Raw genomic sequence first — 10,035 nt, forward strand, 5'->3', positions numbered from 1 at the left:
AAATACGTCCCAGGTTTTCCTTTCATTTTTAGATTCAGCAACTGTAAAATTGTTCTATTGTTAAAAATAACAGTAAGATTCTAAGTGGTTGCCCTTCAATTCTGTACTTAAAAGGAAAAGCATCCATGGACCAGCAATAGCATATGTCTGCGTTCTGGGAACCACTAGCTCAGACAACAGGCCTCAGGTAGAGCCAAAAGAAATGTGTGTTTCAAATAGCTGATGCCTTTTGATCAGATTCTAATAATAACCGTTAAATTTGAAAGGAGAAAAAAAAAAACCTTAAACCTCCAGTCTCAGAATAAATGGCTAAGTGAAGTTTTGCCCACTTGGATACAACAGAACTGGAAAACACTTAGACAAAAAGTGAAATGAAGGGATCAGAATACACAGTGGGGTATGTGCTGTGAAAATTAAAGGTACAGGTAAGACAGGCTTTGAAAGTACATGGACTAGGGCCAGGCACTTAGCTCAGTAGCACAAGCAGTAGGCAGTTGGATCCCCAGTACCAGAAAGAAAGAAAGAAAGAAAGAAAGAAAGAAAGAAAGAAAGAGAGAGAGAGAGAGAGAGTACATATGTAGGTCTATTACAGGTTGTCTGTTTTTTCTGGAATTTAAAATGTCCTTTTCCTCTTGCATTTATGCAATAAATAAATAGTTTTTAGAAAAGCTGTGCAAAAATGCCAGTTGCGGTGAGAAAGAGTGAGTGGTAATAAGAAGCCAGGGGCAGAGCAGCAAAGAGGAGAAGCAGTCTAGGCTGGGAGAGGCGCTGAGGGCAACTTCAGTTTCCACACCCCCTGGTCACCCTTCTTTGTCCTCTGCCAACTGCTTAATAGTAGGTCATCTCCCGGAGACACTGTGGGCCAGAAGGAGAGTGCGTGTGGAATGCACAGGCAGAAGAGCTGGTTTCAGCTCCCAGTACCATTCCTTCGTGCCTTTGTGGCTGCACAATCTCAGGCAAGCTCCTACTCTACAGCCTCTGCTACTAAAGGAATTATAGTGTCTCTTTCTCAAAAAGCCAGTGCCATGCAGTGCAAAACTAGTAACGTGCGCATAATACATTCAGCAAGTGTAAATATAGCTGTTCACACAAAGGACTTCTAACTAAAACCTATAAAGAACTGAAAATACTCAGACCCCCCAAATTCAAAGACCCAATCCAAAAATGGGCCTCTGAGATGAAATCACACTTCTCAGATAAAGAAACACAAATGGCAAATAAATATATGAAAAAATGTTCAATATTATTGGTCATTCGAGAAATGCAAATTAAAACAACACCAAGAGTTCATCTCACTCCAGAAAAAACTGCCACCATCATGAAATTCATCAATAACAAATGCTGGAGAGGCTGTGGGGCAAAAAGAACCTTTCTCCGCTATTGGTGGGAGAGTAGCCTATTAGCTAAAACACCAGAATCTCCTTCATTCAGAGATGAAACATCCTAAGTCAAGGGCCCCTTTCCACTGTCACTAGTACCCATCAAATTGCTAGCAGCCAAGGATACAGCTCAGCAGCACAGTGCCTACCTGGCAAGCATGTGGTCCTGAGTTAGACTGTCAGATTGCCAGTACCAACAAAATTGTGTGTGTGTGTGTGTGTGTGTGTGTGTGTGTGTGTGTGTGTGTATGTGTGTGTATTTTTTAAGGCAGAGTGAAGCAACAGCAGAAATCTACCTCACTCAGTTAAAGTAAAGACTAGCACACAGACATCTTGGAAAAATAAGAGCTTGGGCGCCCACTTTGAGCAGGCCTGGAGCTGAAGCCCATCTCCACAACCTACTAGTTTTTTGACTGAACTAATCACTGAACTTTTTGAACTCTACTTGTCTGATGCTTAAAGCACCTGGTACAACATTTGACAATAAATAGTAAAATAATTTCTGGGCTCACCAGCAATAGTTACAGCATGAAGACTTATGAGTGCCTAAAACTAAGTACCTGAACTAGACCTGGTGAAGTACATCTGTAGTCCTCGCACTTGAGAGACTGAGGAAGGAGAATCACTGCAGGCTCAAGAGCAGCCTGAAATACATAGGGAGACCCTGTTTCAAAAAGCCAGAGAGAGAGAGACAGAGATAGAGATAGAGACAGAGACAGAGACAGAGACAGAGACAGACAGAGACAGAGACAGACAGAGACAGAGACAGAAAGACAAAGAAGAATGGGTGGTGGATGGTCTCATTACATCTTAATACCAGCATCGTAAGGAAGGTATTCTCCTTGCTATTCTCAGTTTGCAAACACAGGATGCAGGGAATTGTGCTGGGGAAGGTTCAGGGGAACTGTTTGTGAAAATTCCGGGAAGGAAAAACAGATACAATGAGGAGGCAAAGGCAGGGAGCCATAAAGGGCCACCCTTCCCAGCGGAGGAAGCAGGAAGTAGCAGAGCTGAGCTTGTGGGTCAGAGCAGGTACTAGCAATGTCCTGGAGAGGATCCTGCTCAGCACTCACTGGGTTTGTGTTCCCCCTCCTACTAAATATGAGTGCGTATTAAGCTGGGATGAAATAAAAAATATCGGAAACCCTGCTTGGCTCTTGGCTGTGACCAGCTGCCAGCATCCAATGCCAACATCTCCTGTCATCTCAGTGGCCTTTGGTGGGCTTCTGTCACTCCCAGGAAAGGAAAGGAAAGACATAAACAAACACTAGTAACCAAGCCTATGATGACGTGACAGCTATTCCCTCTCCCTTGGAAAGAGAAAAAAAATTACTTACAGGTAAGCATGAGAGGTTTTACTTGTCCCAACAGAAATGTTTAACCTCAGGTCAACAGGAGAAGATGAACAGGCTGCTGAGAAAAATCACTATTCCCAAAGTGAACCTCTCAATCACCAGGCCAACTCAGAGCAGTGGTTTCTAAATTGCTTCACACTGCAGTCACCTGGGCAACTTCAAAACCACAGGTGCCTCAGGCCCCACTACATGCTGGGATTTAACTGGAATACGGTATGGCCTGGACCTTAGAATTTTTCAAAGTTGGTTAGGCAGTTTTAATAGGCAAACAAGTTTGGGGACAACTTGCCTGAAAGAAACAGAAGGGCAAATTAAGTGATCTCAAGATTCTGTTCAGTCAAAGATCAAGATAGTAGCAAAGATCCTCAAAGTTAACCTGTCATTGCATGCTTTCAGTGACTTATGTGTAGCTCCATTAAATCTTAACACCAGCATCATAAAGAAAATATTTTTATCATTATCCTCATTTTGTAGGTGAGACTGGAGGACCATCGAACTTGTCCAAGAGCACACAGTGGAAAGCAGTGGGATAGAGCCTAGAACCCAAGCCTTCCTCCCACTTGCATTACCAAGAAGATGGGGGCCTCAGAGAGGAACGTGCTCCTTCCTCCCCTCCCCTCCCTCCCTGCCTGCACCAGTGAGTTCTCTCCCTAAGGAAGTGGGCAGTCAGCTGAAGCCCCCAGCCTGCCCCACCTGACTCACAGGTACTAAAATCCAGAGTTGCTAAGAAAGGGAAACCTCAGGCAATTATCACCACAGAAGAGCTGCTGGTGTGGCCAACAGAGGCAGCCCCAAAGATCTGCTCTTCACTTCACCCTGCATCTCTCAGGATCTGGAGGTGACTATCTCAGGGGTGTGGCAGGACAGAGAAAGGGAGAAAAGAAGCATCTCACTCACTGAACCCTGTACAGGAGGGAGGCAAGGCTGCAGTGCTGGTATAAATATGAGGTCCATTTCTTGTCCTGCAGTGGGAGCTTTGGAGCCGTTGGTCAGCAGAATGGAGACAGTGATATAACCCATATGGGGACAGCAGGCTCCTGGCTAGATTGAAGCTCCAAGCTTGCTTCCCATGCCCTCAGGGCACTCTTCTCCTTGTGTGAACATCAAAACCAGACGTGCAAAGATCATCATCCCAGTATATCCATTTTACATGGAAGAAATAGATACAAAGAGAGAGACTTTGTTGAAGTCACAGAAAAGGTTGGTGGTACAACAAATGCTGGAGAGGCTGTGGGGAAAAAGGAACTTTCCTGCACTGTTGGTGGGAGGGTAGACTGGTGCAACCATTGTGGAGGTCAGTCTGGAGATTTCTCAAAAAGCTTGGATTGGAAGTCCCATTTGTTCCAGCTATTCCATTTCTAGGCATATTCTCAGAAGAACTGAAAATATCATACCACAGTGATATATGTGCACCCATGTTTATAGCAGCACAATTTGTAATAGCCAGATCTTGGAAACAACCTAAGTGTCCATCAACTGAGGAATGGATAAAAAAGTTGTGTTATTTTTATACAATAGAGTACCACTCAGCTATAAAGAAGGATCACATTGAGATATTTATAAATAAATGGGCGCAGCTTGAAACCATACTCATAAGTGAAATAAATCAAAATCACATATATGAATACCAAATAGTCTCCCTAGTGTAAGAAATGATACAAATGCATAAAAATATGTGGTAACTATGATTCCCCATTATATGATTTTGAAGCCTTATAAAGTTTTCACTCACTAATTGGAATGGTTTTATTCTGGGCTGTTAGATATTATTGTTTGTGATGATATGAACAGTTATTTTGAAGAAAACAAGACACCATAATAGCTAGTGCTGATTTAGTATGATCTTGTTTTGAGGTCCCTTCAAATTATTGTTCTTCTGTCTCCATTGCTTTTATCATGTTGTATCTTATTGGATTTTATTATATATGATAGTATAAACAAAATTTTTTATAGGCAAAGAGATAATATAGAAACCATCATTGGTTTTCTGTTAGCTGGTTCTAAATACCCTGTAATACTTTCAGCCTCTTGAATGGTTTCACACTGTCTTGATATGTTTGATGCTATAGTGTACGAAGTTATACCCAAATATTTCAAGGAAAGAGACACTATGGTAACTACTAATAAGTCGGATTATCTTGTGGTGAAACACTATGTTGCTTAAATTGTTCTGTTCTGACCTGTATTGTTATGCTGTTATGTCCTCTTTTATCTCAATCTCCCCCCTTTTTAAAAATTTTTTTTATTTTAGTATTATTATTTTTTAATTAAGAGAAATTTTTTAATTAGCAGGATATATTATAGTAACTTTTTTGATTTCCTATTAACTTGATTTGAAGCCCCGTATTGCTCTCACCATCTTGTTTTCAGTGATTTTACTCTATTCTATTCTGTTTGATATTATCAGTTTTGAGGGTATAGACAACTACTTTAAAGTCAATAAGATTCATTATAATGTCCACTTTGATTTGACTATTATCTTCTTTTGAAGTTCAGTAATGTCTCCAATGTTTAGGTTTTATTGGTTTTGTTCTGTACTGTTATGTTCAATTTTATTATACCTGATGATATAGGCAATTCTTTTTAATGTAGCATTATGGTAATCATTGTTGATTACCTGGTATTCTGTTTTTACATCATGTACTATGTCCATACTTTGTTTTGAATGACTCTGCTTTGTTTTGTCACATTTGGTTTTATTCTCTTCCAAAAAAAGTAATAAGAACTGTGGGAGTAATAAAACCCAAAATGTTTAAAAGTTATTGTAAAAAAGAGAGGAAAAGAAAGTACTCTAAAGGACACGTCTGCAAGTGTGTTTAGGTGTGTAAGATAGATGACCATATTACTAAGTGTTTGTTGGATCATTGAACACAACTGTTTTCAGTTTCACTATTTGAATGTCCACTTTGTATGCTTAACTTTGTAACTTGATCAATTATTTCTAAGATGACAATATGTAATTTATTAACTAGTGATTTCTTACTGTTTATTTTTTTTAATTCTGTATTACTGTTTTGTTTTGTTTTGTTTTCTCTTTAAATAAAAAAAAAACTTAAAAAAAGAAAAAAAAAGAAAAGGTTGATGGTGCAGCTAGACCTGGAGCATGGGCATCCTCCCTTTCACCCAAAAAGTATTCGGAGCCCCCAAAGAAGTCTCCTGGCAGCCTGTACTTCTGAAGCCTGGGAGAGCTCCTCCTCCAGTCCCTATGAGGCCTTGCATGAGGGGCAGGAAAGTAATGATAGGGAGTCTTGATTTTTGGGTTATGGTGGATGTTTGGGGAACCAACTAAGGTCTCAAGCTCCTACTCAGGCTCCCAAATCAGCCAGGATCTCACCTTTGATGGTCCTTTGATTGTAACCCCAGGACCGCCTGGAAGCTGAAATTCAGGCAATCTCTTTCCTTCTTATAAAATGTATAGGTGCTCTTCAGCCTGGATGTGGTCCAGAAACCCTCACCACATATCTGCAAGTTCCTAAGATTTTAACTCAGGAGGCCATAAGTGGGGCTTGAGGATTTGTGTTCTTTAAAGCTGCCCAGTGGTCCTGATGCACTGCTAGTATTGAGGGCCACAGCCTACATGGCTAAGTTCCTGAACCCCTCAGCACAGCACAGCACAGCACAGCACAGCACAGCACAGCACAGCACAGCACAGCACAGAGAAACCATCACAACTACTTTTAATAAGTTTAAAGATTTTTTTATCGTTATGTGAAAGGCCCTCTCCCCATCTGCATTCACTGCCCGGCGTACATGGCCCCAGTGAGTTTTCTTTTCTTCTTCTTCTCTTTATTAATGGAATTTGTTCATCTTATGAGTGGCAGCATGTGCCTGTAATTTCAACACTGGAAAACTGAGGCAGGAGAATCACAAGTTCAAGTCCAACCTGAACAACTAGGAACATCATGAGATTCAGTCTCCAAATAAAAAGGGGGACTGAAGCAGGCTGGAGGCTGGATCAATCTTCAGTACAGAAAAAAAATATATTATTTTAAAAAATTATTTACTTACAATCTTGAAAGTTTGTGCCCTTAAACCAACATGTCTCCATTTCTCTCCACATTCTCAGCCCCTTGCAATCATCTTTCTCTTGGTATTTATCTGTTGGACTTTTTTCATTCTACATATAAGTGACATCATACAGTTTTTATTACTCTGGGTCTAGAAGATTTCTCTTAGTGTAATGCCCTCTAGACCCATCTATGTTGTCACAAAGAGCAAGATTCCCTTCTTTGGTGTGGCTGATTAATATCCCATTGTACATTATACGTAACCCATTATCTTTCCCCCACTTATTTGCCTGTGGGTATTTTGGTTGAATCCATATCTTAGCCATTGGGGAAAACATTGCAAGGAACCCAATATATTGATTTTATTTCCTTTGAATAGGTACCTAGAAATAGCATTACTGGGATCACACAGTGTTTTGGAGTTTTTATTATTATTTTAAAGGTAATAAAGCCGAACAGTAAAATGAAACAAAACATTAATAGGACAGTAGGAAATCCATAATTGTTACTATATTGCATATTGTTATTCTCTAAACAGTTGCTCAGACTACCAGCCCCAGGCTTGCAAAGTCAGTCAAACAACACAAATATCAGATTGATTCCCTACTTCAGTTATTATCATCTCGGCCTGTGTCATGTTTGGTTGCTTCGTGGGAAGGGGGCCAGGGGCAGAGGCAGCTTTCTTGCTAGCTCTCCCCGGCTTGCAGGGCCTCTGCCAGCACACAGGGAGGCCACACGGCCTCCTTGCTGCTTCTTTCCAGCCAGCAGTGCCTCTGCCGACACACAGGGAAGCTGCAGTTTCCTTCCTGCTTCTCCCTGGCAGCAGGGCTGCTGCCCCTGATTTTCTTATTTTTGTTGGATTCCTGAATTGTCTCTCTCTATGGGCTTCAGTTCAGATCCTTCCTGTATCCATGGGACCCACCTCTTTCTTCCTTCTCTTCTTTATGTTGCTGTGTTCTAGGGTCTGGACACCAAAACTTTGAGAGGTTCTTTCTCTGCTGCTCATCACTCCACTATTTTCCCAGCAGTCCTTGGATTTTATTTTTTAAAGAACTCCCATAACTGTTCCCCATGTTGACTGCCCTGTACCTACTTACACCACCTCGAACAGTACACGTGAAGTTCAGCACCAGAGAACCATCAGAGAAATGCAAGTGAAAACCACAGTAAAATAGTACCTCACCCCAGTAAGATAGTTACTATCAAAAAGATGAGAGACAAATGTTGGCAAGGGTGTGGTTAAGCCAGGAAACCCTTGCACCGTGAGATGTTGAGGGATGATGGGACAGCCCCCCTGAGTTCAGCCCAGTGTGACACAGTCACTTTACTCCGTTCTCTCTGTATTAGATTGTCCTAGGTGAGCTTGTCACTCCCAAGCTGGAACAGTCCCTGCTGAAGCCACAGTTACTGTTATGTTTTTCTAGGCTAGTGAGTGTTTGGCTATCTCACAGCTACAGGTTTACTCGGCTAAGAGTTTCTGTGATCACCATAAGGCATATTCTCTCTGTTTCCTTGACACTTCTGTCAGTCCTTTATACTAGTGAGACAAGATTTTATAAGGAAGGACCTACACTTTGCACTTTTGCCTACTATTTCTCCCATCTGCATGCCTCTGCTTTGCCAGGGCCTCGCAAGCCCTGCACCAAGCCGGTGTTCTGTCCAAGTACAGACTCACACTACATAAGGACATTTCAGCCAATCTCAGCCCATATGTACTATGGTGACCCCTAAGATCACAATGGAGCAGAAAAACTCCTATCACCTGGTGATGTAGCTGCATCATAATGCATTATTCATGCATTAGAGGTGGTACTGACACAAACAGTGCCCCTTAGACTAAACACAGCACAACTACACACAATGTAGAGCACCTGACAGTAAACAACTTTGCCTTTGTCATATTGTACTTTTATCATCACCTTGAAGTGTACTACCAATTATTTAATTAAAAAGTGCATTGTAAACAATGTGCTATAAGATACCCACAGCAGCCTCATATATCTTGTGCTTTTTATGCCTCTCGCTACATCATTTTCCCTTGCTTTGCTTTTTTTTTTTTTTTTTTGTCTTTTTCCTTTTTATCGGTACTGGGGATCGAACTCATGACTGCCTGCTTGCAAGGCAGGTGCTTATACCGCTGTGCTAAACCTCCAGCCCCTTGCTTTGATTTTTGAGATAGCTCTTACTATGCAGTTTAGATTGGCCTTGAACTCACAGCGGTCATCCTGCTTCAGTCTCCTGAGTGCTGGGATTACAAGTATGTGCCACCATGCCTGACTTGCACATCTTTTTCTCTTGTGTTGACTTAATCTCATGTCATTTTGATCATCATGGCCTTAGGAACAACAGGCTCAGCCACATTCTGAGTACATGCCATATACCCAGGATAAGATTGAAAGACTCCACTCCTTATCATATCAAACACGTTACTATGTACTCTTAGCAATACAATCTTTTGCTTGAATAAATACTTGAATTTTTATGTGCTTTCAAAAATATTTCACAACCAGTAACTCATTTGTTTACAGTATTATTACTTGAAAAGTAAAGAAATCTAACCTACAACTTTTTTTCAAATGTAGTAAAATTTCTGAATTCAAAATGTCCTCAATTCATTCACAATGGCAGGTAGATGAAAAGCATTCCCTCCCCGCCTGGGAACTCAGTGCATCCTTCCCAGGGTTTTTCTACTGACTCAGGTCAAGTTCTCCCAGTAAAAGGGTCCATGCGTGACCTATTAGCTTTGGAGATAAACATAATGACAGTGAAATCCAGAATTAAAATTCTACCAGGACATCTGGAATATATGCACGTGTTTTACTGAAGATACAGAACAAAGATTTCCTTGCCTGGAATCAAGAAGAGACAGATATTGGTCATGGGAAGTGGAAGCACCAAGAGGGCACAGTGAAGTGGAACCCCTGGAGAAGAGCAACCTGGCCTTGTGGATGGTTTTTTAACCATATCAATTTTCACAACTGTGCCAGCCATCTGGGAAGATGAGGATGGGGACCCAGGTCAGAAGACTAAGGAAAGGGGTCCTGCAGGGGAGTGGAAGAGCTCACAGAAATGGAGTGAACAAGAGGAGACCCCTTTAGCACCACTTTCAGGAATTGTAGTGGGACTGCTGGCTCTGAGAGGAGCTTGGAAAGACCAAAGCCCACACCTGCCACTGCCACAGCTGTCCCTTGTACAGAGAATTTACCCCAGAAACTGGAGGCATCCCTCATACCAGCACCACAGAGCCCTTGTGTGGGGCCCAGAGCTGCCATGGCTGCTGGGATGCTGGGGCTC

Source organism: Cavia porcellus, unplaced genomic scaffold (genome assembly GCF_034190915.1).
Source record: "Cavia porcellus strain 051 isolate PalLab524CR breed Dunkin Hartley unplaced genomic scaffold, mCavPor4.1 scaffold_8, whole genome shotgun sequence".
NCBI classification, from domain to species: domain Eukaryota; kingdom Metazoa; phylum Chordata; class Mammalia; order Rodentia; family Caviidae; genus Cavia; species Cavia porcellus.